General features: G+C 42.5%; 1 protein-coding gene across 1 annotated transcript in view; it reads left to right on the top strand.

Moving 5' to 3' along the window:
- The first annotated feature begins 4148 nt into the window (after nt 1-4148).
- The window catches only part of ABCA1 (ATP binding cassette subfamily A member 1), a 323564-nt gene continuing 300500 nt past the window's right edge, over nt 4149-27212 (top strand). Inside the window, exons 1-2 of the mRNA XM_086683626.1 lie at nt 4149-4282; nt 10081-10420. The gene's annotated coding sequence lies outside the window, so the exon portion shown is untranslated. The remainder of the gene's footprint in view (nt 4283-10080; nt 10421-27212) is intronic.

Raw genomic sequence — 27212 nt, 5'->3', positions numbered from 1 at the left:
ACAAGTCACTTGAGAATCTGGTTAAAAGGCAGATTATGATCCAATAGGTCTGAGATTCTGCATTTCTGAAAAGCACGCAGGTGATGTTGATGCTGTTTGTCTTGGAACCACAATTTGAGTAGAATGTCAGTATTTTGGTAACAAATTCTCCTCAGATTCTTATCACTGAATTGCATCTCAATTATGTTTTTTCTTATAACTATTACGTTTACTTTCTGCTTTTTTTGGTTTCTGCTCTAATTTACAAATTGAAATTTCATTATATATGTTGTCTTTTAAGGCTTTTAAGTCTTTTGGAGGGGGTGAGATGGGCAATAGAAATAAATCTAAGATGGGGCACCTAGCTGGTTCAGTTGGTTAGGCATCGACTTTGGCTCAGGTCATGATCTCATGGTTCGTGGGTTCAAGACCCATGTCAGGCTCTGTGCTGACAGCTCAGAGCCTGGAGCCTGCTTTGGATTCTGTGTCTCGCTCTCTCTCTGCCCCTCTCCCACTCCCACTCTGTCTCTCTGTCTCTCTCTCTCTCAAAAATAAATATACATATAAAAAGAAATAAATCTAAGAGGAATATCTTTGAATGCACTTTTTTTACAATTATGAAATACAAGTTTAGTCTCATACTATTTAGTTGTACTCTTCTTATTCCATACATAACAAATAACAAGATTAGTTTTATATTATTTCTTCAAGACTGGATACTTTCAAATTTGTGATCCTCAAATTTGAAGTTGTTGAACATATTTATGTCTGCTTTACTGTACATCTGTTTAAGCTTTAAGAAGCTCTCTCTTAAGCTTTTGCTGATGCTCTGGGCCAATATAAAAAGGTCCTCATGTTTCCGATTCTGTGTCTCCCTCTCTCTCTGCCCCTCCCCCGTTCATGCTCTGTCTCTCTCTGTCGCAAAAATAAATAAATGTTGGAAAAAAAAAAAAAAAGGTCCTCAAAGAGCACCTGGGTGGCTCAGTTGGTTAAGTGTCTGACTCTTGGTTTTGGCTCAGGTCATGATCTCACAGTTTGTGAGTTCGAGCCCCCTGTGGCGGGGGCGGGGGGGGGGGGGGCTCCACGCTGACAGTGTGGAGCCTGCTTGGGATTCTCTGTCTCCCTCTCTCTACTGCTCCCCTGCTTGCTCTCTCTCTCTCTCTCAAAATAAATAAATAAACATTAAAAAAATGGTCCTCAAGATGCTGATCACTTAGATTTATACTCTCTGATCTCGACCATGAGGGAGTTCTGCACTGGATAAAGTTCCTTATTAAATGCCACTGCTGCAACACCGATGTTCTCCCACAAACGCACTGAAATGTCTGACCCAACGACAGAGGAAAACCTGAACACCCCTGGGGCATCAAAGAGATTCTGTTACTTGCGTACAAACTCTATGGCTTCCAGTGCCAGAGCGGCCACAGCCTTACTTCCACCCTCGCCTCCACTGCTCCAGTCTACCTGCCTCCCATTGCATTATGGGTTGCACTTCATTTCCGTGGACCGGAAGCCTCTGGGAGGCCGTGAGCAATTGGGTCTGAATGCGCTTTAAAATATTTTTTTGATGTTTATTTATTTTTGAGAGAGAAAGAGTGCCAGCGGGAGAGAGGGAGGTGCAGAGAGAGAGAGAGAGAGAGACAGAATCTGGGGCAGGCTCCAAGCATAAAGCCTGACGTGAGGCTCGAACCCGCAAGCCGTGAGTTCATGACCTGAGCCAAAGAAGTCAGCTTAACCCACCGAGCCACTCAGGCGCCCCCTACTCTTCTATCTTATAGAGCTAAAGGATTAAAATGCCCAATTTAAACAGGTCTTTTCAGTCTTGCTGTGGTATTTACCCCGCGAAGCCCTTAGCAACAGGCAGGAGGTAGCAAAGGGGCCCGTGGACTGTGATAAGTGGCAGAGGGTGGACCTTCTGGCTCCACGCGAAGTTGGTCAGCCACAGATTGAACAGCTTCTTTGGCTGTTGATCATATTTGCAGGGTCTCCTAGAGGTGTGAGTAGAAGCGGAGAGAGGACGCCATGCCCCCAAACGCTTGTGGGATTAGGTTTGTTCCGGAGTGGTCAGGCCACGATCAGGTGACCAGGTGGTGGAGGGCAGCCTTTTCTGTTCTCGAGCCAGGCTCAGTAAGTATGTTAAATTTTCTTTGTCACTAGGTGGCAGAATATAATTAAGATGTCAGAATTTTTTCCGTAACATCGGAAGGTGTTTCTAGTTCCTTCCTAATGACCTCTTTCATTGCTTTGCAGTATTTGCTAATGCCACTTAGGGTTGAAGCAATGAAATAAGAATTCCTTCTGCAAACACTTCCTATATTATCTAGGAGTTCACTTTTTTTTTTCATTTAAGTAGCTTACCTCTTAGGGTGAAGCATCCTTAACATAAATCACATTCTCTTCCTAAGGGCTACTGTTTGGACAATCCAAGCTTCTTACTTTTACATATAATTTTATTATTCTTTTGAAGCAAATCCCAGATACTGTTTCACTTCAGTTATACCTACTCCAGTGTGTATATGTAAAATAAGGATGACTGAATCTGTGCGGTTTTGATGATTAACGCAATCAAATACTGAATTATATTCCTGTGGATCATAGTATAAGGATATGCACAGTTATCTACAGAATCCCAGGAAAGAGTCAGGAAGGAGTTGGGTGAGGCCTGATGGAGTGGGCCAGTTCCCCTGCTTATGGAATCTGTGATTTATTCTGCTGGGGAAAATACATCTGTGACCCAACGTGGATCACCTTTCCACCTTCAGATGGGTGTACACAGAGTTTAAATGAACAGAAAGCAACAGATCAAATGTGTGGTCAGCATATACAAATAGAAAATCTCTTCAATACCAATCTTTCATGTGCCCTCTGCCCCATTTTCAGTCATGAGAAGTGAGGGGAGTCTTCAGCTGAATTGCCTGTGGCTGGGAGCCCGTGCTTCTAGGGTTTCAGTCTTGCTTCTGGGATCACAAGACTGGAGTCTCTGTCCTGTGCTGTATTCCTGCCCTTGCACGGCCAGTCTCAGCTCTTGTCTTCTTCAGCCTGGGGGTTCTTTCTCATTTCTCCCTGATTAGCTGGCCCACAGTGCCCTTTTTACCCCTTTGCCTTAGCAGGGTTGAGTATACCTTTTCTGCAAGGGTTGCTATGTTTTCTTCTCTTCCTCACTTCCTCTTCAGATTCTTATTGTTGAAGGCCTCAGTTGATTCTCCTTTCCACAGTGCTAATACCACAAACTTGGCTGGTCTGCCCCACTTCCCTTTTCCCACTTCCACTTCCCCATGGACAGGATATTCACCACATGTCAGGGATTACACTAGGTGCTGGGGACACAAGAATGGAAGAACCAGAACCCTGCCTTTGAAGAGCTCACTGCGTGACAGGGGGTGAGGTGAGCAGGGGAGGGGAGCATAAATGAGGGCAGTGCAACATACGTGCCAGAAAAATTGTAGGCACAGGTAGTGTGAGAACAGAGAAGAGGGATGGGCTTCTCTACTTGGGAGGGGGATCAGAAAAGACTTGCCCAGAGTGTGAGCATTTTCTTTCTGTTTTTATATTTAATTTAATTAATTTTATTTTTATTTATCAGGTTCCAAAATGATATAGTTCAAATATATATGTATTATAATAAAATAAATTTACAGATATATCATCCCTAATCCCTCTTCTGCCCATCCCCATGCTGTCCAAAGGTAACTATTGTTATTAGTTTCTTATGTATCCTTTCAGAATTTCTGTATGCATATGCAAGCAAATATAAGTAAGGTTTTTTCCTTTCTCCTTTTTATCCCACAGGTAGCATAGTATACTTACTGATCTGTACTTTGCCTTTTTAACTTACTATTATCATTTAGTGGTTAAAAGATGGACTCTGGAATCAGAATACCTGCATTCAAACTCCCCCAGGTATATAATTTACCAGCTGTGTGAACTTGGCAAGTTATGTAACTTCTCATTGCATTAGTTTCTACACTACATCTGAGGTTTTCAAAATGTTGAGACTTTATCATACACTAAACTTTATCATGAACTTTATGCATGTACATATGCAACTTTATGATTTACTCAAATCTTTTATGTACATTCTATTCTGTTCTATTGCTCTGTCTATTCATGTACCAATACTACACTGTTTTAATTTTTGAGCTTTAACATTATGTTTACTATTACGTAGGGTTAGTCCCCAGATGGAAACTTGAAGGGTGATTGGAATTCTCCAGGAAGAGATGACAGCACCAGTGACGACTAATATTAGTACAAACTGTTTTCACCACGACCACCATTTTATGTCTACTGTGTGTGAGATGCTGTAAGTCACTTGTTTACTTGTTTACTCTGCTTCTATGTTTGTTTTCTCTTTGCTTTGAAGATTTTGCCTCTTTATTTTAAATATACCTACTTAATTGTAGGTAACATCTTAAGCCACTTTAAATCTTTTTGGAAGTAAGGAGAGGCATAAATAGAAAAAGGACCAAGAACTTTATTAGGTACTTTGCATAATAAATCTTTAATCCTTATAAAAAAATCCTACAAGTTAGATTATTATTCTCCTCTTTTTATAATTGAAGACACAGACGCCTGGAGAAGTCAAGTAATTTTCTTAAGGTTATGTAGCAAATAAATGTAGATTCAGAATTCAAACCACAGTCTTTGGACTTTATGGTCTTTGTGGTTCCTGGTGCTTCTTTAAAGCATACTGGATGAGGTTCTTTGTTAGGGTTCTTATAAGGATAGTAGAAAGGAGAGCTGAGAAAGAAGCTGAATCCATAATAGGCAACAATTATGTACATTTTTTCTTAATGGCTAATATACACATATAGTAACTGTGGACCTTGTAAAATCATCACTACCATGTGATTTTGGTGTCTACTCATTACTCGCTAATTCACCAAACATATCCAGAGTCTACCACATCAGGCGCTTTACTAGGTGCTGAGGATACGATGACACATGGGATCTGGTCCCTGGCCCTTAACTCCTCCTGTGGGAGTTAACTAGCAGGTCTTCTGGGTCTCAACCCCCTTCATCCATTGCACCCTGAGAAATATTGAGTCTGTTTCTTCATCTGATGCTAGTTTATGCCCAACTTTTTGTTTCAAAGCTGATAATGCAGTTATGATTAACTAGTAGCTTCTTGGAGTGTTTTTTGTTTTTGTTGTGTTTTTTTTTGAGTGTTGTTTTGAAGATTGTGAAGCTATATCTGGAATCAGTGGCAAAGAGTGCAGTGACTTAATTAGTCATGCCTGCCATGGGACAGGAGGGAGAAATGAAGGCAAAGAAGCCATGTGCTTGTCATACATGAACTAGTTGTCCAGAGTGATCAGTTGTTTTCTGCAGTTGTTATAAATAACATCAATTGTATTTTATTGCTTGAATTCACCATTTCTTAAATTGCTATGTAAGTTATTCTCCTCTTGGGAAGTCCTGGAGAAAGAAAGCCATTGAACTTGGTTGAGATACAGTTTCTCAAATATATATATATACATATATATATATACATATATATGTATATATATATGTATATATATATATGTATATATATATATAAACGTTTATTTACTTTTGAGAGAGAGAGAGACAGAGCACAGGCGGGGGAGGGTCAGAGAGAGAGGGAGACATAGAAACTGAAACAGGCTCCAGGCTCTGAGCTGTTAGCACAGAGCCCGACATGGGGTTCGAACTCATGAATGGTGAGATCATGACCTGAGCCTAAGTCAGATGCTTAACCGACTGAGCCACCCGAGCACCTCTCAAACATATTTTTTATACAAGGAATCTTGTCCCTTCACTGCTAATTGCACAATTCATATCAATGCTGGATGTATCAATTTGCCCCAGTTCTGGAAATATGTCTATCATCACTGCCAGTGGATGCCTTTGATTTCCTAGTATTGTAGTGACTTTTGTTGGGAAGGAAAACTCCTGGTCTGAATGCTACTCTGTTGTATGGAAGCCCTTTATTCAATAATTTCTTTCTCTGTCTTCCCATCTAAAATGCCTTTTGTGGCCACAGCTGGAGTTAAAAATAGTTAACAGATGGGGCGCCTGGGTGGCTCAGTCAGTTGAGTGTTCGACTTTGGCTCAGGTTATGATCTCACAGTTCATGAGTTGAAGCCCTGCATTGGGCTCTGTGCTGACAGCTCAGAGGCTGGAGCCTGCTTCAGATTCTGTGTCTCCCTCTCTCTCTGTCCCTCCCTGCTTGCACTCTTTCTCTCTCTCTCAAAAAATAAGTAAACATGAAAAAAAATGGTTACAGGTTGCCCATATGGAGTTTTACTGTTTAACCTTTTCAAGACCACACACAAATGAATTCTTGCATCTCTGGGATGTGTTAGAACATAATTCTGTTCATTCTGTTTGTTTGCTGAAAGCGAGGCTAATTAATGAAAACTTCCTCTAAGAAGTTAATCCTCAAATGGCTGTTGCCTTATGGGAAATGCATTTGAATGGCTGAGTAGGTTTTTCTCTGCCCACTCGTAGTTACCTCTCTGGCCGTGGAGGGTAGGGAGGTGGTGGCAGTTGTGCTACAGCATGGGGTAGTCACGGAAAGAATATTGCATTTGGAGTCACTAACTCTGGGTGCAAGTCCTTGTGCCATTGCTTGGTTACTATGTAAACTTGAGCCAATCACTTAAACTCTGAACATCAGTGGACCCAACTCTAAAATGACGATTATAATAATAATTCTGATCTCCCTAATTTAGGGAGAACTAAATGGGATGATACATGGCAAACATCTATGCAGAAGTAAGTTTTTATTATTAGATGCCTGGGTTTACATTATTTCCCTGTTGGTTTTCCCATTGCTCTTATCTTAACCAGATGTGAAATACGATCTTTCTTGTAGCTTTTCCTGATGTGCTTTTCGTGAAAAGCTAGCAGGCCCAATACCTGATACTAAAACCAACTTGGTTTTCGTGATAGACTTTCTCTTGCTTTTTCTTTCACCACTCCTCTTGTTCATCATTGTCGGTAGATTTTAAGCACATTGTGACCCTAATCCATAAATCACACCTAGTGTTAATGTCTTTTAACAAGTCTGTGAAGAGAAGGAAAAAAGAGATGTGCTGTTCTACAAAACTTTAAGAAAATTTTTGGTTGATTAAATGCTTTAGGTAGTTGAGGCTCTGGGAAAAATGAGAGTTTAAGAGCAAAATGGTAGTGTTGGAAAAGAAGTAGTTGTTTGACAAAATGTTAAGGGTCTGCTCTGTGCCTTAACTTAGGTGAAGATGTGAGGAGTTACAAGATGGCATCCCATTGCATACTGCACAGTTTTCTGCTGTCTCACTGACTTTTTTTCTTCTCCCAACTTCTTTTTCCTTTTAGGAACAATTGTCATATCCCTTCCCTAGAGGCCTGCAGGGTGTTTATACTCAGACCCCTTCAAAGAAGGACTTGTCACCCAATTCCAGGGAGTGGGTCAACAAAAAGCCTCCCCAGCTTTAGCAGCAGGAAATCACACCCTTCCCAGGTGACCCAAAGCCAGTGACTGAGTGAGGTAGAGGTGTGAAGTGGGGGCCATTTCAGCATCCTGTGCTGGGCACTACTGCTCTGGATCTCCTAGCCTAATTAACAGAGACTTTGCTGGGGCTCCATCACAGGTCAGGTTCTTCCTCTGCCCAAATTCTGCTTCCTCTTCCTTCCTTTCATAGGTATTGGTCTCTATAAATATCTGAAAAACATGATTTTTGTAAAAAACTTCACTGAGATATATTTTTCATACCAAAAAATTCACTTTTAAAACAGTTTTTATTTAAATCCCAGTTAGTTATTAGTTTCAGGTGTTCAGTAAAGCAATTCAGCACTTTCATGAGTCACCCGGTGCTCATCACAGGAAGTCTACTCTTTAATCTCCATCACCTATTTAACCTACCCACCCACCTTTTTGTTTTATTTATTTTTTTTAAAGATTATTCTTTTAAAAAAGTTTTTATTGTATTTTTTATTTTCATTTTGAGAAAGAGATAGAAAGCAAGTGGGGGAGGGAAAGAGAGAATGGGAGACAGAATCCCAAGCAGGTTCTGTGCTGTCAGGGCAGAGCCCAACAGGGGGCTCAATCTCATGAACAGTAAGATCATGACCTGAACCAAAATCAAAAGCCAGACATTTAACCAACTGAGCCATCCAAGCACCCCCCACTCACCTTTTTAAAGACTATAAGTCAGTGGTTTTTAGTATTCAGAGAGTTGTGCAGTCATCAACACTATCTAATTCCAGAATATTTTCATGACCCCTCAAAAGAAACTTCTGTCTGTTAGCAGTCACTTCCCATTACCCCCCCCCCCCCCCCCAACCTCTGGCAATCATTAATATACTTTCTGTCTCTATAGATTTGCCTGTCTGGATGCTTCATATAAATACAATCATATGATATGTGGCCTTTTGTGACTGCCTTCTTTTTCACTTAGCATAATTGCTTCAAGGTTTATCCACATGCTGTAACATATGTCAGCACTTCATTCCTTTCTATGAGTGACTAATATTCCAGAATATAGTCTATAGATATACTACACTTTGTTTATCCATTCACCAGTTGGTGTACATTTGGGTTGTCCTAATAAACATCTTATACCCCAAACTCCCATCTCAGCATCTACTTCTGGAAAGCCTAACCTGCAAACTACCCACACTTGGGACCCTAGGACCTCAACTTCTGCACCAATGGGTGTTATCAAAAGAGTCTTTGAGTCGAGAAAGTCTTCTGCCCAAAGAGAAATTTTAGTACCAGATGCCAACGTAATAAAAAGATTTCCATAATAAGTTCTGTAAGCCACCCTGGTGGCTACTTGGTCTTAGAGTAGGCTTCTTTTGGGAGGAGATTTAGTGTAGTTGAAATCTGGTGAAAAAGAAGAGCTGGGTGAGAGGTAGGGCCAAAGGGACTGGTAGGGGCCATGCTGTGAATGGCATTTATACCATGACGAGATATATGGATACTTCCTGTAGCAGTGGAGACTCATGTAGAGTAGGTGAAGTGTGATCAGGTGTGCCCTCACTTCATATGTAGATTACAAATTGTTGGCGGCTCTTCCGTCTCAGCAAACATTGTGAGTTGGCCAGAGTCTGAGTAGGGGAAGTTGCTGGAGATAAAGAAATGAAATGCAGATTGAAGAAGGAGTCAGAATGAATATCAGGGGTGCGGAACATGCAAATGAGACTCCAGGGAAGGTGGAAAGGAATCATGGAGAGAGAAGCTATATGGCATATTGGAAAGAATATGGCGTTGGAGTCTGATACACCTGGGTTTTGATTTCTTTCATCCTGTAGCAGCTCTGTGACTTGAAACAGATTACCTCACTTTTCTTCATTTTTATTTAAGTTTATTTATTTTGAGAGAGAGATAAAGAAAGGGAGCATGAATGGGGAGGGGCAGAGAGAGAGAGAGACAGAATCCCTAGCAGACTCCACGCTGTCAGCTCAGAGCCCAATGCAGGGCTCAAACTCATGAACCATGAGATCATGACCTGAGCCAAAATCAAGAGTCGGACACTTAACTGACTGAGATAGCCAAGCACCCCACTTTTCTTCATTTTTAAAAGGAGGCTAATTGTCCCTACTTTTAGCATTTTGTTGTGAATTCAAAATGACAGAGCTTGTATAATACCACCAATTCCTCTTAGTTCACTTCCCCTGTCCCTATAACCAGGGCAGGCTTGAGAAACAGGACCCAGGGTATAGTCCAGAGTGGGGTCATCAGGCAAGCAAGGGAAAAGGGCAGGGATGGTAAGGGCTTCTGGGGACCAAGGAGCAGGATGGGGAAAAGAGGAGGGCCAGAACCCAGGGAATCACAGGGCTGGGCCACGGTGGGAGGGAGCACATAAGCATGGATAACATTTATCTGGATCTCTGTCCCTTTTGAAGGTTCAAAACAACCTCTCTCTGACCCACCAACTCAGGCCTCTCTGCAACCTCAGGTGATGGCTGCTGGGGTCCATTTGGATCGTGGAGCCTGGCAAACCTCACAATTTTAGACTTGTTATAGCTGGATGAAGTGAGTTTGTACCAGCTACCTCCTTCCATTCTTCCTTTCCTTATATTATTTTCAACTCCCTTTCACTGATACATGTCTTGATTTTTTAAAGAAGTTATATTGCATGTGCTAATTTTCAGTTCCACGTGATGTATGGTTGAGATCCATGACCTCTGAGGCTCCTTGTCGTTCTGTGATGCTGGGACTGAAAGTCAAGGCGAGTTCAGCACCTGCTTTCTCAGAGGTTAATCCCTTCCATCTTGGAGCCTGCTGCTTTTCAGCTGTGTGGAGATGCTGCCAGCCTCCCAAAACACTAAAACGGTGCAGAAAACCACATTTGACCCCTTGAGAAATCAATCATCTTCTGTCTGGAGACACTGCCAGGCTCCAGAGACATGAAAATGGTGCAGAACCTGTTTGCTTGACCTGTTGGAACCACTCATTGGCATGTCCACATTCGAGAGTGAAGAAATAATTGAGGTATGTAAAAAGGAATCCAAGGCCACACAAAATCCTGAGGGAGTTTCTTTTTTTGATGTTTAATTAGAATTGGTGGGTGTTTGGTTGTCGTTGTCTTGTGTCATTTACTTAGTAAACATTTGCTGAGTGCCTCCTAATACTCTGAACTTTATGAAATTATAACTTTTTGTGCATGAAAGATGATAAAATGGCAGTGATTTAACATGATCTGAGCTAACATATGCCAGGAGCCATGCTAGCAGCTGGAGATGCAAAAGGATGAAACACAGATTCTGGCCTGAAAGGGCTTACAGAGACCAGGGAGGAGGATACAAATAGTTGGAACACAAGTGATACGGGTTCTGTTACAGATGCGTACAAAGAGTGGTATGTGGTACACCCCCACGAGGGAGGGACTAGAAGATAAGGCTTCCTAGGGAAGCCTCCTGGACGTTAGTATGTGGAGTAGGAGTTTTTTGGTGCAGTTCTCAAAACTGACCAGCTGTGCTAGGGACACAGTATGGTAGCTTTATACTACGCCAATTTAGCTTCAGGTCTAATTGCTGTAATAAATCCTTTATTCTATATCTCTCATCATGGCTCTGCTTCTCTGCCCTATAATGCACACAATCTCAGTTCACCCTATGATTAACATTCCATATTTGAGGACCATATTAAGTAGCAAAGAATAATATATTTTCAAATGCCAACATCTATGAAGATGGTCCCTTGGGCTGACTTGGAGGCTGGCTGCTACCCAAGCTCTGCACTCAGCAAGTCATGTCTCCAGCTCCCGCATTAGGACAGAGGCAATGTTTAATTCAAGGCAGATCTTTGTAGGGAGCCTCTGGTAGAATCTAGGCACTGTTCTGAGCTTTGCATGCATTAATTTACTGAATCCTTACAACCTGTGAGGTTGGTACAAGGGTTATCTGTATTGTATGGTTTGGGAAACTGGGGCACAAAGTGGTTAAGTGACCGGTACTGTAGGTATAGTATTTCTCAGAATGCAAGATATTGCTCAAGACTTGTCATTTTTCTTTCTTTCTTTTTTTAAGTTTATTTGTTTATTTTGAGAGAGACAAAGAGTGAGTGCAGGTGGGGAAGGGGCGGGGGTGGGGTGGGGACAGAGGATCCAAAGCTGGCTCTGTGCTGACAACAGACAGCCCGATGCAGGGCTCGAATTCACGAAATGCAAGATCATAACCTGAGCCGAAGCCAGACGCTTAACCGATTGGGCCACCTAGGTGTCCCCTCATTTTTCTTGTTTTGCCAACGTTTCATTTCAGAATAGAGATCCTTGATCTGCATGCCTTTAACTGCTGGCTATCTCTTCTGCCTTCCCCATCAGAGATTGTGTTCCTTAAGTCAGAGATACAGGGCTCTGAGCCTTTCAAGGTCCTTAGAGAGAAGAGCTTGGACCTGAACGCAGCCCTGGTGGAGGACCTTCCTGGGCCTGCTGCTCTGCTCTCAGCTAGCACTGTGGGAATCCAGCTGCTGCCAGCCTAGGCCAGGGCGAGGGAGTAGCTCTAGCTTTGAGAGAATAAAACCGCGTTTAGTAGCTGCCTGAGACTTGAAAGGAGAGAGAGCAAGGAAGATATGGGGCTAATACTTTCATCTGATGTTCAAGAGCTTCCACAGTCTTTCCCCAACCTGCCTTCACAGGTTACTTCCCATCCCTTATACCCAGAAACAACAAATGACTCCTGCTGAATGAACACATTGCTGTTTTCTGTGTCTTTTTGCCGTTATTTTCTGGTGCTGTCTGCTCCCTTCCTCTGCCAGCTCATTCCTGTTGCCTTCAAGGCCCAGCTAAAAGTCACTCTCTTGAGATATCTTCCTCTAGGTCAGCACACCTCAGACTTACAGGTGCGTGGAGCCCTTGTGCAAAGTCTGGAGGCTTTGCTAAATTGCAGATTTTAATTCAGTAGGTCTAAGGTAGGGCTTAGACTCTGCATTTCTAACAAGGTCCTGGAGGATACAGATGCTGTTGATCTGTGGACCTTGCCTTGAGTAGCAAGACTCTAGATCTTGTTTTTCCTTTAGTCCTTTTTGGAAACTTAAGCCTGCAGAAGCTATTTCAAGGGAAACAAGATGTTTTGTACTGACTCAAGCTAATTTGGCCTTCAGCAATTGGTAAATTCTTTGGTTAGATATGTGTGGTGACCAATGTCCTAGTTTGCCTGGCATGGTGGGTTTTCCTGGACATGGGATTGATTTTTAGTGCTGACACTGAGAAAGTCCTGAGCAAACCAGGATGAGGTGGTCTCCCTACCTCTGGTGGTTACGGCTGGATGGGGTCTGTACCCCTCCTTTTTAATAACCTCCACATCAGATGAGGTCTTAGATAAAATTTTGCCAAAGCTATGAATGTTTATTAGCCAACAGGTACAAGAACTGTCCTATACCTGGTTCTTAAGACTTTGGGGAAGGCCCATTCTCTACCTTATGCACTGCAAGTGCCTAAGCACTTAGCATGATAGGGTCTCTCTAAAGTTGACAGAAGGATGGTACAGTGACGGAGCCAGTTAGCCTTGCAGTTGGTTCCAGTGAAAGCCTCTATGAGAGAGACACAGGACCAAAGGAACACTAGACCTCAGGCACTGCACCAAAAATATTAGACTGCTTGTTGAATTTGTATACTTCATTCAAGCAGAGCAATGGGCTTGGTTCTGCAGCCAGTGAGGACCCCTGGAGGGTTTCAGAGCAGAGGGCCCACGCTCAGGGGTGTTTGATTCAGCCAGGGAATCAGTTCTGTGTCTTTCTGAGACTTAATTAGATTCATGTTTTATTGATCTTTGTGATAGTTTGCCTGGAGGATGGATGGAAGGTCACCTCAAGAAGTGACCACCACTCAAATATGTATTTTTCCACATTCCTTGAGCTTCCCCTTGTTTTTTTCAACACACCAAAAAGAAAGAGAAGCACGGAATTTGTTGCTTTGGGCTCTGGGGAGCACACAAAACAAAAAGACCCGTGCTTGTGTTCAGAAAAGCCGAATCCTGTGGGGCCCTGGGACTGCATTAGAACAGCTGAAGGTTTTTTTTTCCTAAGGAGGAAGGAGGATTCCTTTCTCATGGAGCCTCGGTCTCTTAAAAAGTATATTATTTTTTTTAAACTATTTGTTTTTGTGGAAGAAAAGAAAGAAAGAAAGTAAAGAAGTGAAACTTTCCTTGCCTCTAGGCCTTTTGGAAGAACTAGCTTGGAGAGTGGAGGTTGTGCTGCAGAGATGGAAGTTTTTCGTAGCAAGTGTTAGCATTAGTGAAGCGCTCATCCTCCCTGTGGATTTGTATGCCAACCTCTGACACCCATTCAGCAAAACAACTTCACCTTTCGCCTACTTTCTTTGTTTTCCAGCTGTTTGGTTCATGCTTTGTGTACATATGTGAGCAACTCTTGATTATTTTGTTTGCTTATATCATTTTTTCTTCAACAAAGAGGATAGAGGTCCTCGGTGAAGCTGTGGAAGTTAGGAGACCAGGAGACTAGGGCAGTGTGTGTGTGTCACTGTTGGAAGGGACTCCAAAGGGATCTAGAGATTTGTGGCTCAGAGTTGGATGGCGGCCCTCATTTCACAGAAAGAAACTGAAGAACCTGAGACTTGGAGAGGAGAAATGGTTTGCTTGAGGCTGGCAAATGAATGATGAGATCTGAAAGTTTTTTTTAATGCTCTCAATTGAAATTCATGGAGTCTCAGGATTGAAAAGGACCTTGACAATTTTGTGTCGAACTTCAAGCAGATGCTCGAATTCTGGTCTCTATGTCCTTGTGAAATGGCCCTATGGCTACTGTTGGCCTCATCAGGTAATGGGGCGATCACCACTGTCCGAGAAAGTGGGGCTTCGTTTGATGATTCCCTTGGGTGTAGGATATTTTGACCAGGACTGTGTTTTGAACTCTTTCTGAATACATTCATTTCAGTTAGAATTATACCACTGTTGATGAATTTTCACTGGGGAGGCATTTCCTGGAACAAACTTGATTTAGTTGTAATCAATTCATTGTAGGACACCTAAGAACCTTTAATTTCCACAAAGGATGAAGCCTCTCCTAAACATAAGTCCTTAATTTGGACAGAATATCTTGTAGTTCTAACTGTTTCATGGAACAAATTTAGGAAAATGCTAATCTGAGCTATGGAATAAATTGTAAAAAGATACATGTAAGTTTAATATTTTTGAGTCAAATAATATTTTAAATGTGATACAGGAATTTACCACTGAGAAGCAATCAATGGAAAATATATTGGTAAGTGAGAAGAGCCATATTTATATAAGATAAATTAATTTTTTATTAGTATATATATTATAAATCATTCTGGGAAGATGCATATAAGTATCTCAACAATGCTTACTTTGTGTGTGAAGTTTTGGGAGAACTTTGTTTTGCCTGTGTGTATTTTCTAAATTTCTATTTTGAACAGCACTCCAACAATAAAAACTCTCAAAATAACCAATGATGAATCCTTAGGAAAATGAAGAATGCTTTTGGTAGAGAGAATATCTCCTCTTTTATCTTTTTTAAGCTAGAGAGATTCTCTTTCTCTCATCCTCTGTGAGAAATACATAGTTAAAATATTTTCCTCCTTTCTCTGATCAAAATTCTACCATGATATCTGCCTATATATCAAGTTTAATCTCCTCTGCCTTACTGGTGAGACCCTGTGTAACCTGACCCCATTGTATCTCTCAGATTTACCTAATACTGGTCCCATTCTGATAACACTTTAGTCAAGCCCATTTCTTGTCTCCAGACCTCTTGTTCCCAAGCTTTTTCTGTTCCAGTGTCTTTATTTATTTGTTTTCTAGCTTGGAATGTCCTTTCTATCTCTCCAAATTCAAGACCACTTGCTTTATAACACCCACAACTGATTTTCCCCTTTTCTGACTTCCCATGGCAATTCTAGTCTATACCATACCATTTAACACTCACATTGTGCCACCTAGGCTCAGCTTCTGATGCTGAGTGGGAGAGGATAACTTAGCTTGCTGGCTTGAGGGTTTGAATACTTGGAAGACATGCTAAATGGCCTGGAATGATGAAGTGAGTTGGAATCCAGAGAAATACCAAGTAGACATCAGTTGGAATGGCTGAGCAAATGAACAGTTAGAGAGATGTTAGGGCAAACAGAGCACATGAGGCATGAATAAGACTAGAGAGGGTGGTAGCCTTTTGCTCCTCTCATGTTGAACTTGCTGTGGTCTGTCTGGGCTAGGGACTGACTGTCACTGCACACTGATACCCTCTTTAAGAGAGCACAGCAGGGAGTTCCTTGGGGGCATTCTGGAGAACTCTACTTTTTCCATGCCTCCACATAGTCATTGCCACCAGAAGTCCAGGTTGATTCAGACACTGTTTGTAACCAACTAGAAGAAACTCAAGCTAGAAGTAGCTTAGGTAAAAACAAATTTACTTACTTAGGGTATCCAGTAACCAATCTAGTAACCAAGATGTAGAAAGTATGGCTCTAACTTGCTCTTAGGAACAAGGTGCCTAGACTTGGATGCTACCAAGAATCTTTTTTATCTCCCTAACCTCTGTTTCTCTCTGCATTTTGATCTTCTCTCCTGCAGACAGCATTCCTCCACATGGTTGTAAATGAAGCTATTAAGAGCTCCTAAATTTTACATCTTTCAGCTTCCCCTATCAGAGACTAATTCTCTTATTCTAGTTGGGAGAACCCCAAGGATGGGCTCTAATTGACCTGCTTTGGGTTAAGTGCTCACCCTTGACTAGTCAAATGTGTAGGGGAAGACAAGGCCATATAGGAAGATGCCATGTAGATAAGGGTTGGGTGAATAGTTCCCCAAAAGAGAGAGTTCTGGCAAACAATCCCACAGATGTCCAACATAATAGCATGGCAACAACTGTTTGCATGGTAATGCTCAGTACAGGCATGTTGGTCCGTATACTGGAAATCAGGAAGGAAGAACTGTGGTTTAGCACACCACCCTTTCTATTGTTAGAACAAACAGCAAGTATTTATTGAGAGTTGCTCTCTGGGGATTTTTTTTAAATAAATCTTTTTGGTAATGTTTATTTATTTTAGAGAGAGCACACGTGTGCGTGCGCGCGCGCGAGAGAGAGTGAGCATGTGTCGGGGAGAGGGGGAGAGGAAGGGAGATACAGAATCTGAAGCAGGCTCCAGGCTCTGAGCTGTCAGCACAGAGCCCGATGGCGGGGCTCAAACTCATGAGCTGCTAGATCATGACCTGAACTGAAGTTGGACGCTTAATTGACTAAGCCACCCAGGCACCCTTATGGGGATTTGATAATTGTTGGACTAGTCTGCAACTCTGTACACTGTCATTTTTTTTTCTGCTGTGTTAACCCTAGGACCTGTGGCTGCATTCAGATACCCAACACCCTGACATTTCTTTGCCCTGTAAAGAACTCCTAATGACAAGCACTGTTATCTTGGTGTTGATGACTGCTGAGTCGCTTCATTTCCCAGAGGGAGAATGGTGAAGTCACCAACACTGCCAGGTTATCAGCAGCCATAAACTCTGGATGGAGTGTTTCTGGGGAGAAATGTGAGTGAACAAAGGAGCCCAACACTTCTTTTTAGAGGAGGGCCATTAGCTCATCCTGGGTAGGTCAGCTGGGTGGCAGGAGGGAATAGGAGGAACATTAGTATAAAATACTTAACTGTAGAAAGTCTCCCCTGGCACTAGGGGCACCAGAACAGTTATGTTCCTGGTTCATAACGCTGGTGGAGAGTCTTCTGTTAGAAAATTAGATGAGGGATAAAGTTGTGAGGTAGGGAAGGGAGTGTGGAATGAAGACCCAGACATGCTTAGGTCCCCTTGTTCCATCCTTCTTGCTCCGTTCTGGCTTCTGCTGCTTGACCTGGGCTCCCCAGTTGCCATGCCCCCCACCTCCCATTTCCAATAGCTGCTGGGCTTTTGATCCACCAATTTATTCAGGATGTATGCCTCTGCTTCTCTCTTCCAGCACATGGATGTTTGTTGAGCTCTCCTGTAGTCCCTTGACCTGTTTTTGGAGCCCTTTATTTTTGTGACCTATTCTGGAGGTGGTTCATCCAGGTGACACTAGGCAGCCTAAGCTCCACATCCCTCCTTGGCCCCTGGCTCTGAGCTTACTGGTGCAGCTCCCAAGTTTGCTGGGTAGAGCTTCTCTCTTTGCTGGGCCCCAATGGTGCTGTGTAGAACTTAATCTAGACTGTATTAGCATTGCCTCTTTACTTGTGACTCCTTTCTGTCTAGCCCAGGTTGGACTCATCTTTGTACCCCCAGCATCTGGCATAGAGCCTGGCACAGGCAAGGCTCACCCATGATTATCAAGGCATTGGGGAAATGTTCACTGTTGCCTTTTCCCTGCTCCTTCTTTGGGTTCAGATGCAGCTTATCGCCACACTCTTTCCTATTCTCCTTTTCCACCTGCTTTCCTTCCTTCTCCAACCAGTCTGTCTGAGAGAGTGTGTATATAGTGTGTACGTGGATTCTAGGGGTACCTGAGTGGCTTAGTCAGTTAATCATCTTGACTCTTGGTTTTGGGTCAGGTCACAAACTTATGGTTCATGGGTTTGAGCCCTGTATCAGGGTCTACACCAGCAGTGTAGATCCTGTTTGGGATTCTCTCTCTTTCCTTCTCTCTCTACCCATCCCCTGCTCATGCTGTCTCTGTCTCTCTCAAAATAAATAAACTTTAAAATAAGATTATCTGGTTTTATTTTTTATTTATTTTTATTTTTTATTGTTACAGTTTTTAAGTTTTATTTATTTAGAGAGAGACAGAGACAGCTTGAGCAGGGGAGGGGCAGAGAGAAAGAGAGAGAGAAGAGAGAGAATCTCAAGCAGGCTCCGCATTGCCAGCACAGAGCCCAAAGTGGGGCTCAAACTCAAGAAACCTGTAAAATCTTGACCTGAGCAGAAACCAAGAGTCAGACCATTAACTGACTAAGCCACCCAGATGTCCCTATCTGATTTTAAATCCTGGTTTTTCTACTTCTTAGCTTTGCAACTGTCTGCAAGTTACTTCACTTTGTGCTTCAGTTTCTTCATCTGTCAAATGGGAGTAATAATAGGAGCAGCCTCATAGGGCTGTTGGGAGGATTAAATGTATTAATGTGAGTAATGTGCTTAGAATAGCAAGCATGTGGGATGCAGTAGGCATTCTAGAAGTGTTAGTTGTAGTTACTGTTCTCTCTGCCTTCACTGTTCACTCCAGTAAGGGTCATTTGACTTTGTTCCCTTTTGTGTTCTTGGGCTAACCCCCAGCTTAACGTCTCCTTGTGCTCAACTTTTATGCCTCACCTTAACCTCTGGCCCACACTGTCAAATATTTGCAAACACACATTTCTAATTCGCTAACTCTGAGCTGTATCCCAGGAGAGAGCCAGTCTCATTTCTTTTATGTGTCAGCATCACCTCCTCTCCTAGCGGGTCTTTCCTCAGGCCAAGGCCTGGCCCAAACCTCCTTTTAATGGCTGATTGAGGGAGCTAAGGGAGTAAGGCTTACTGCTGCTGCTAGAGTAAACATTGGCAATTTTTTTTGTAAAGGGCCAGGTAGTAAATACCTGGCTTTTGCGTGGCTTTGTGGCCACACATGGTCTCTGACCTTTCTCTATAAATCTCTGATTTGTAGCGTTTGCCAGTTTCTGTGTTGTCAGTCCTTTCACCGTGGCCAATTTCATGCTACAAATGTGAGGCCACTAAACTTGAGGCTGGGAAGAGATATGCACTCAGTTCTCTGTAGCTGTAGCATACCTTTTTTTTTCTTTTTTTCTTAGAGCAAGGGAAAGGGGCAGAGAGAGAGAGAGAGAGAGAGAGAGAGAGAGAGAGAGAGAATCTTAAGCAGGCTCCACACTTAGCACAGGGCTTGATACCATGACTGTGAGATCATGACCTGAGTTAAAATCAAGAGTCCAACGCTTAACCGGGACTCCAACGAGCCTCCCGGGAGCCCCTGTGGTATACCATTAAGCCATACCCCCCTTCCCTGCTCATAAGTGCCCTAAAGACCACTTAAGTCCTTGGAGGAAACTTGAAAGAATCCTTAGCTCCCATAACCCCTGCCTCAAGGTTAGGCTCTTTTCTGTGTTTTGGTATATGGGTATCATTATCTTGCCCTTCCAGACTTCCTAGATTTCAGCTCTTGCCTGCTTTGATCACCGACCCCTGTGTGCTCCTGTGACCCCCTGACTCCCTGTGTTCTTGAAAAACACAGATGGCCGTATACTTCCTGATCTACCCTGGCTTCCTGGCTGTCAGATCTCTGATGTGCTTCTGAGCACAGGGAAGCATATCCACTCTACCTCCTGCAGGGGCTTCTGATTTCCAGGTTGTGATCTGCTTTGGCTACTCCCTTCCAGTTCTTGCAGCACACTTCTCACGATGCCAGGAGGTTAACTCTCATCCTACTGATTGGGAACTTAGTTCCCAACTCAGTCCTTCTTTCCCTGTCCTGGCTCCTGTCTGATTAGCACCAACTGTCTGCTAAACCCGTACATGATTTTCACCGCCATTGATTCACACAAAAATGTTTACTTGGTATTTTCTGTGTGCTAGGTCCTGTGTAGGCACAGAGGATACCTTGGTGAACAAACCAGATAAGGATTCTCTGCCCTTGGGGAGTTTATGTTAAAGAGTGAGGAAACACATACTAAACAATAGGCATAATAAATACATAATATTTTATAAAAGAAAGTGATAAGTATGATGGAAAAAGTGAGCAGGGAAAGACAAGCCGACAGTGCTGATACAAGGCACATGTTTAGAGTCGCCTCTTTGAGAAGGTGACTCTTGAGCAAAGCCTTAAAAAACATTCCATGTGTTCTGTACTTTCATATACATCTACTCATCATCAACATCTGGTCGTATAGGTAGCTAGCTTACTTCAGCCTGAGAACTTCCAGGACTTTCTGTTTCTCCCAGAGGGGCTATTTATATATAGTAAGAGAGGCAGCAAGTGTTATAATTGTATGCTTGGACTTTGATGTAGAAAATGGCCTTGAATCCTTGCTCTATGGCCAATTGGAGCAGCTGTAAATGTTTACCTAATTTACTAGACAATGTGTTTCTTGAGGGGCTGGATCTTTCTTGTTCACCCTATTGCCTCCATGCCTAGCGTAGTAGTATCTGACCTCTATTAATGCTTGTTAAATGAATGAGTGCACATTTAAGTTTTTGGTTTGCTTATTAGCCATAATGCCCTGGGAACATTCCTTCCTGAGCTTTCAGTTCCTTGTATGTAAAGTGAGGCTGTTAATCATGATCAATAGAGCAACGGCCTCATAGTGTGAGAGTCAAACTGTAAGAATTTACAATGCAGGTAGAGCACTTAGCAAGGTGCCTAGTACACAGCTAGTGCTTATGCAGTAAGTGTTAGAAGTGGTTACTGTTTGTTGTAGTCAACATACAGAATTAATGTTCTCCTACTTAAGATACACTATTGTGGGAGGATTTCTTTCCTCCTCAATAACTTGGTCCCATCAACCAAGCCTGTGCAGTGCCTGCAGAGTTGTAACCTTTGAGGGAGTATGAGAGGTGTGCATGGGGGTAGATGGTGGGTAGGGTGGAGGCTAGAGGAGCCTAGGGGCAGAAGAGAGAGCCTAGGTAGCAGGACTGAGGGGATCCTTGGAGCACTGTGGCCGGGGCAGAGGCTGTTGTATAAATAGACAATCTCTCAGCCAGCGCTAGGAAGCAGAGTTAGTGTCCACATAATAACACAGAGCAAGGGGATTAATGGAATGTTAACTGAGATTAAACAGAGTAATTATTAGGGTGTAGGCATCACTAGTGGGGCCTGGAGACAAGGCCTAGACCCTGGCACAGGGTCTTTCTCCAACTTAAAGTGTCTTTTCAGCCCAAATTCCCTGGCTTTCCCAGCATTCCCCAGTGTCTGCTGAACTGACTCTCCTGCCTTTTTGATTTTCTTCAATCTGGTCTCCTGAGTTTGTCTCTCATGAAACAGTCAGTCTGCATGAAGACCCCTGCTGTCTCTATGGGCATGGCCAGGGGCACCATTTGCTAACTCACTAGGAATATAACCATCACTCTGGTTGTTCTCAGTGAGTATAGACAGTCATTCAGCGCTATTCTGCAGAAGGCAGCATTCTGACCAAACAGGCCCAGAGGTAGAAGGCTTCTCTTCCTACTAGGCTCTTGGCTGGAAGCAGATGTTTTATGGAAGTCAGTTGCCATCCAGATAGTCAGCAACATTTGTTTAGGACCCACTGCACGTCTGTCCCTGTGATGAGGGAGACAGCATTTCAATGCAGAAAAGATAATGATCCTCATCAGAATCTATGATTATTTCCTGAGGATTGAGTCTTAGAAGTGGCTTTACTTTTCTAAGGGTTAAGAATACTTTTATGTTTCTTTATACATAATGCCATATTGTCTTCCAAAAAGGATGTACCAATTTATATGCCCATTCATTGCATTTAATAATGTTCATTTTATTATACCTTTGCTAGTACTGGGTACTATTAACTGGGTACTTTTAACTATATATAAAGGAGAGGCAAAATGGCATTTCTTTGATTAAAGCTTTGTTTTTTATTAAAAAAGGGGCTCAACATTTTAAAATGTTTGTTTACTGTGGAGATAATTCTTGGTATCCTCTCCAGAGTAGGTCTGGAGGAATTTTGACTTTTTTTTTTTTGGCTGAATTTTATTCATGGCATTTTTTAAAAAGATTTTTTTTAATGTTTGTTTATTTTTGAGAGAGAGAGAAAGACCATGCACAAGCGGGGGAGGGGCAAAGAGAGAGGAAGACAGAAGACTGAAGTGGGCTCTGTGCTGACAGCAGAGAGCCCGATGCTGGGCTCGAATTTGCGAACTGCGAGATCATGACCTGAGCTGAAGTTGGAAGCTTAACCAACTGAGCCACTCAGATGCGCCTATGGCATTTTTTTTTTTAAGTTTATTTATTTATTTTGAGAGAGAGAGAGAGTGTGCACATGTGCACATGCTCAAGCCAGGGAGGAGCAGAGAAAGGAAGAGAGAATCCCAAGCAGGCTGTATGTGTCAGTGCTTGATCTCACCATGAGATCATGACCTGAGCCGAAATCAAGAGTCAGATGTGTAACCAACTGAGCCACCCAGGTGCTCCTATGGCATTTGTTTTTTTAATACACATACAGTAAAATTTACTTTCTTTGTTACTGTGTACATTTTCTGATTTTGACAAGTACACAGCATTTTGTAAGTAGTAACACAATCAGAATATAAAGTTTTCTCCCAAAATTCCCTCCTGTTGCCTCAAACCCTCCACCAACTCTTAGTCAAATCAACTCTTAGTCCCTGGCAACTGCTGATCTATTTTATGGCCCTGTATTTTTGCCTTTTCCAGAATGATGTAACAGTCTCTTTAATAGAGCAATAACACTTAAATTTTAAGTCCAATTTATAAGTATTTTTCTTTTACATATTGTGTTTTGTTTTTCTACTAAGAACTTTTTGCCCAACCCAAAGTTTCCTATATTTTCTTCTAAAATTTTTCAAATTTTACATTTATGCCTATAGTCCATTTTGTTAAAATTTGTGCAAGGTGTGAGATGTTGGTCAAGATTCATGTTTTTGTATATTGATATCCAGTTGTTATGGCATCATTTGTTAAAAAGTCTACCCTTTTTCTATTTAGTTAATTAATTAGTTAATTACTTTAAATGTTTACTTATTTTTGAGAAAGAGAGAAAAAGAGACAGAGTGTGAGCAGGGGAGGGGCAGAGAGAAAGGGAGACACAGAATCCAAAGCAGGGTCCAGGCTCTGAGCTGTCAGCACAGAGCCCGACTTGGGGCTCGAACTCACGGACTACAAGATCATGACCTGAGCGGAAGTTGTACGCACTCAACCAACTGAGCTACCCAGGCACCCCTGAAACTGCAATTTTTAAAACAATAGCATTGACAAGTCCAAAGCATGAAATACTTAGGTATAAGCTAAAAACTATAAAGTATAGATGAAAGAAAATTTAAGAGTTAAATATATAGTTCTTTTTCTATTTAAATGCACCTCTGTCAGAAATCAGTTGACCATGTTTTTTTTTTTTTCTTTTCTGACCTCTCTGTTCTGTTCCATTGATCTATGTATCTATCCTATCCCTATACTGCATTGTATTGATTATACTAAGTTCCTATATTTTTGCCTCTTCCAGAATGATCTATAAGTAGAATCACATAGTATATAAAATTTGCATCTAGCTTGTTTCACTTAGAGTAATGAATGCCTTTGAGATTCACCCAAGTTGTTGTGCACTTCAATCTTTCATTCATTTTTATTGCTCAATAACAGTGCATTGTATGGATGTACTAGAGATTGTTTAACCATTGACTTGCTGTTCTTTTTCAAATTGATTGGGCTATATAGTTCCCTTGCCTTTTTTAGAATCAGCTTATAAATATCTTTAAGAACTTGCCCTCTTAATTGGAACAATGTTGGGATTTCCATAAGTCTAGATATCAATTTGGGGAGAATTGACATATTAACAATATTGAGTCTTCCAATCTATGAATATGGTATACCTTTCCATGTATTTAACTCTTAAGGTTTCTTTCTTTCATAGTTTTTAGCTTATACCTAAGTATTTCATGCTTTGGACTTGTCAATTCTGTTGTTTTAAAAATTTCAGTTTCGGGGTGGCTCAGTCGGCTGAGCGTCTGACTTCGGCTCAGGTCATGATCTTGCACTCCATGAGTTCAAGCCCTGCGTCAGACTCTGTGCTGACAGCTCAGAGCCTGGAGCCTGCTTCGAATTCTGTGTCTCCCTCTCTCTCTGCCCCTCCCCAACTCATGCTCCGTCTCTCTCTGTCAAAAATAAATAAACATTAAAAAAAATTGATTTAAAAAAAAATTCAGTTTCAGGGGCGCCTGGGTGGCTCAGTCAGTTAAGCGTCTGACTTCGGCTCAGGTCATGATCTTGCGGTCCATGGGTTTGTGCCCCATGTCGGGCTCTGTGCTGACAGCTCACAGCCTGGAGTCTGCTTTGGATTCTGTGACTCCCTCTCTCTCTTCCCCTCCCCTGCTTCCACTGTGTGTCTCTCTCTCTCTCAAAATAAATAAACATTAAAAAAATTTTTTTAAGTTAATTTCAGTTTCAGATTGTTCTTTATTAGTATAAAGAAATACCATTAATTTTTTGTATATTGACCTGTTTCTGATTTTCCCCTCTTGGAAAACACCTGCCATTGTAAAGAAGTCCAGGTTATTCTGGTGGAGAGGCCATGTGGAAAGATGCCTGGAGGATGCTAGGCTATGTGACAAGGAACTGAGCTGTCCCAGCCAATAGTTAGCACCCACTGCCAGACTTGTGAGTGAAGCCATCTTCGATGTTCTAGCCCCAGCTGAGCTCCCAGCTCAGTGCAGCCACATTAGTCAACCATGTTGGCACTACAGAGAGCTGAAGAACTGCCCATCTGAGCCCAGCCACCCCACAAAATTGTGAGAAGTAGTGTATCTTCATTGTTTTAAACCATTAAATATGGGGGTGGGGATTGTCATTAAGCAATAGACAAATGATACCAGGCTTACAACAGTTCACTTAACTAGTCCTGGACTCCATGGCCTGACCATGAGTGCTAGGCTCTGATATTTCTTTTTTTTTAAAAATTTTTTTTTTTCAACGTTTTTATTTTATTTTTTGGGACAGAGAGAGACAGAGCACGAATGGGGGAGGGGCAGAGAGAGAGGGAGACACAGAATCGGAAGCAGGCTCCAGGCTCTGAGCCATCAGCCCAGAGCCCGACGCGGGGCTCGAACTCATGGAGCGCGAGATCGTGACCTGGCTGAAGTCGGACGCTTAACCGACTGCGCCACCCAGGCGCCCCTAGGCTCTGATATTTCTTATTGAGTCTCCTTGTTGCCAGAGTCAGGCTTTATATCCCTAGGGATAGCAGCTGGCTGCCAAGTCACCACTCTCCCTCTTGCCCACTTACTTCATAGTGGTGCAGTCCAGATGGCCTGCATCTATGCTTAAACTTGCATTTGGCCACTGAGAGGCCTCTACTAGCCTTGCTGTGATGACCCTGGCTGCCGACTGCTTGCTCACTTGGCTGACAGCTGCCTGTCTGCCTGGTTACTTGGGTTCTCACCATAATGTCGTCTCTCTGGCCTAATCAAAAGCCCTAGGACATTCATTTGCAGTGCCTCTTTCCCACCTCCTGATATAAGATTCTTTCTCTGTGGAGACTGTTTCACACTGCTACAAGTAGATCAATATTCCTTAGACCTGAAACCCCAGCTATAGTTCTAAGAATTGGCAGTTGCTTAAACCTGACCTACAGCCTGCAGAGTGGCTGGATTTTATTACCTGTTCAGTAAAAAGATTTGGAACCCTGGGGATACATTAATTAGTTAAAAAGAAGTAAGCCACAGCAAACACTGCCTGGCCTGCCCTTACTAGCTGTGCAATTTGGGACAAGTTCTTAAGCTTCTATATACCACATTTTCTTTACTTGTAAAATAGGGATAATAATTCTTTTTTTTTTTTTTTTTTTTTTTTTTTAAATTTTTTTTTTTTTTTTCAACATTTATTTATTTTTGGGACAGAGAGAGAGACAGAGCATGAATGGGGGAGGGGCAGAGAGAGAGGGAGACACAGAATCGGAAACAGGCTCCAGGCTCTGAGCCATCAGCCCAGAGCCTGACGCGGGGCTCGAACTCACGGACCGCGAGATCGTGACCTGGCTGAAGTCGGACGCTTAACCGACTGCGCCACCCAGGCGCCCCAGGGATAATAATTCTTGATAAGATAATGCATATGCATTGCCGAGCAACCTGCCTAGCACATAGCAATTGCTTAATAGTAGTAGTTATTATAATTAATATTGAAAGTCAAAGATAGAAGGAGCCCTTACAGATTATTCAGTCTAAGGCCCACAGTGTTCAGCAGGAGAAAGTGAGGTCCAGAGAGACTGAGTGACTTCCCCAAGGTCACCACAGCTCATTAGTTGTAGAACAAGGACTAGAACACTAGGTTCTCAACCTCAAATCTCATACTTTCCCCACTGTACCACAATTCTTTGGCTTAGGATGCCCTGGAGAAAAAAAGGGAAAGGAAGACTACTAAGTATCTACTTTATTGTTGCTTTTGTATATATCATGTTATTTTATCCTCATAATAATTCTATAAATTATGATCTTCACTTTGTAGATAAGGCACTAGGGCTCAGAGAAATTAAAATTTTGTCTACAGGCCCCATGGGCAGTAGAATGGGGGCTCCAACATAGGCTTGTCTGACTCCCAAACCGGCCCATGCTTCTCCACCATCTCATGCTCTTCCTGGGTCAGGGTGGGGATCCTGAGAACTCCAGGGAAGAAGCGTTCCTGCAGGGCTTGGCACCAACCTGGCTGCATTTCTTCTCAGTTCTCAGATGCGGTAGCTGGTCTGCACGCAAGAGCCTTTTATCCTTCCTTCCACACAATCCTTTTAACTGAAACCAAGTGGCCAAAGCTTAACTGTAATTCTGCAGAACTGGTGGCGAGAGGCCCGGCTAGGGCTTGGGCCGCTCACCCCAAACGTGATGTGCACAGAGAGTGGGGCTGACATTGTTTAGTTCTCTGCTCAGCAGTGCCCGGCCAAACCTCCCAGTCTAAATTGAGCCCTTAATCGTTTTCCTGGCATTTGCTCAGACAGGATTTTATTTTCTAGTAATAAAAGCTCCTACATTGTAGGAAAAAAACAATCTGCCTTTTTTTTCCTAGCTTTTGTGAATGCTTCACCACCTGTCCTTTCTCCCCTCTTGTTTTTGTGCTTGGGGCAGAGCCAGGTTGTTTTGTGCTTGCTGTCAAGTTTTGGGGAGCTCTGCATGGGCAGAGAAATGTGCTCACATTGACTGTGCCCCTGCTT

The sequence above is a fragment of the Puma concolor genome, chromosome D4, assembly GCF_028749965.1.
Source record: "Puma concolor isolate L17-30 chromosome D4, mPumCon1.1.hap2, whole genome shotgun sequence".
Classification (NCBI taxonomy): domain Eukaryota; kingdom Metazoa; phylum Chordata; class Mammalia; order Carnivora; family Felidae; genus Puma; species Puma concolor.
The sequence above is the reverse complement of the archived record's forward strand: the minus strand, read 5'-3'. Positions and strand labels throughout refer to the sequence as shown.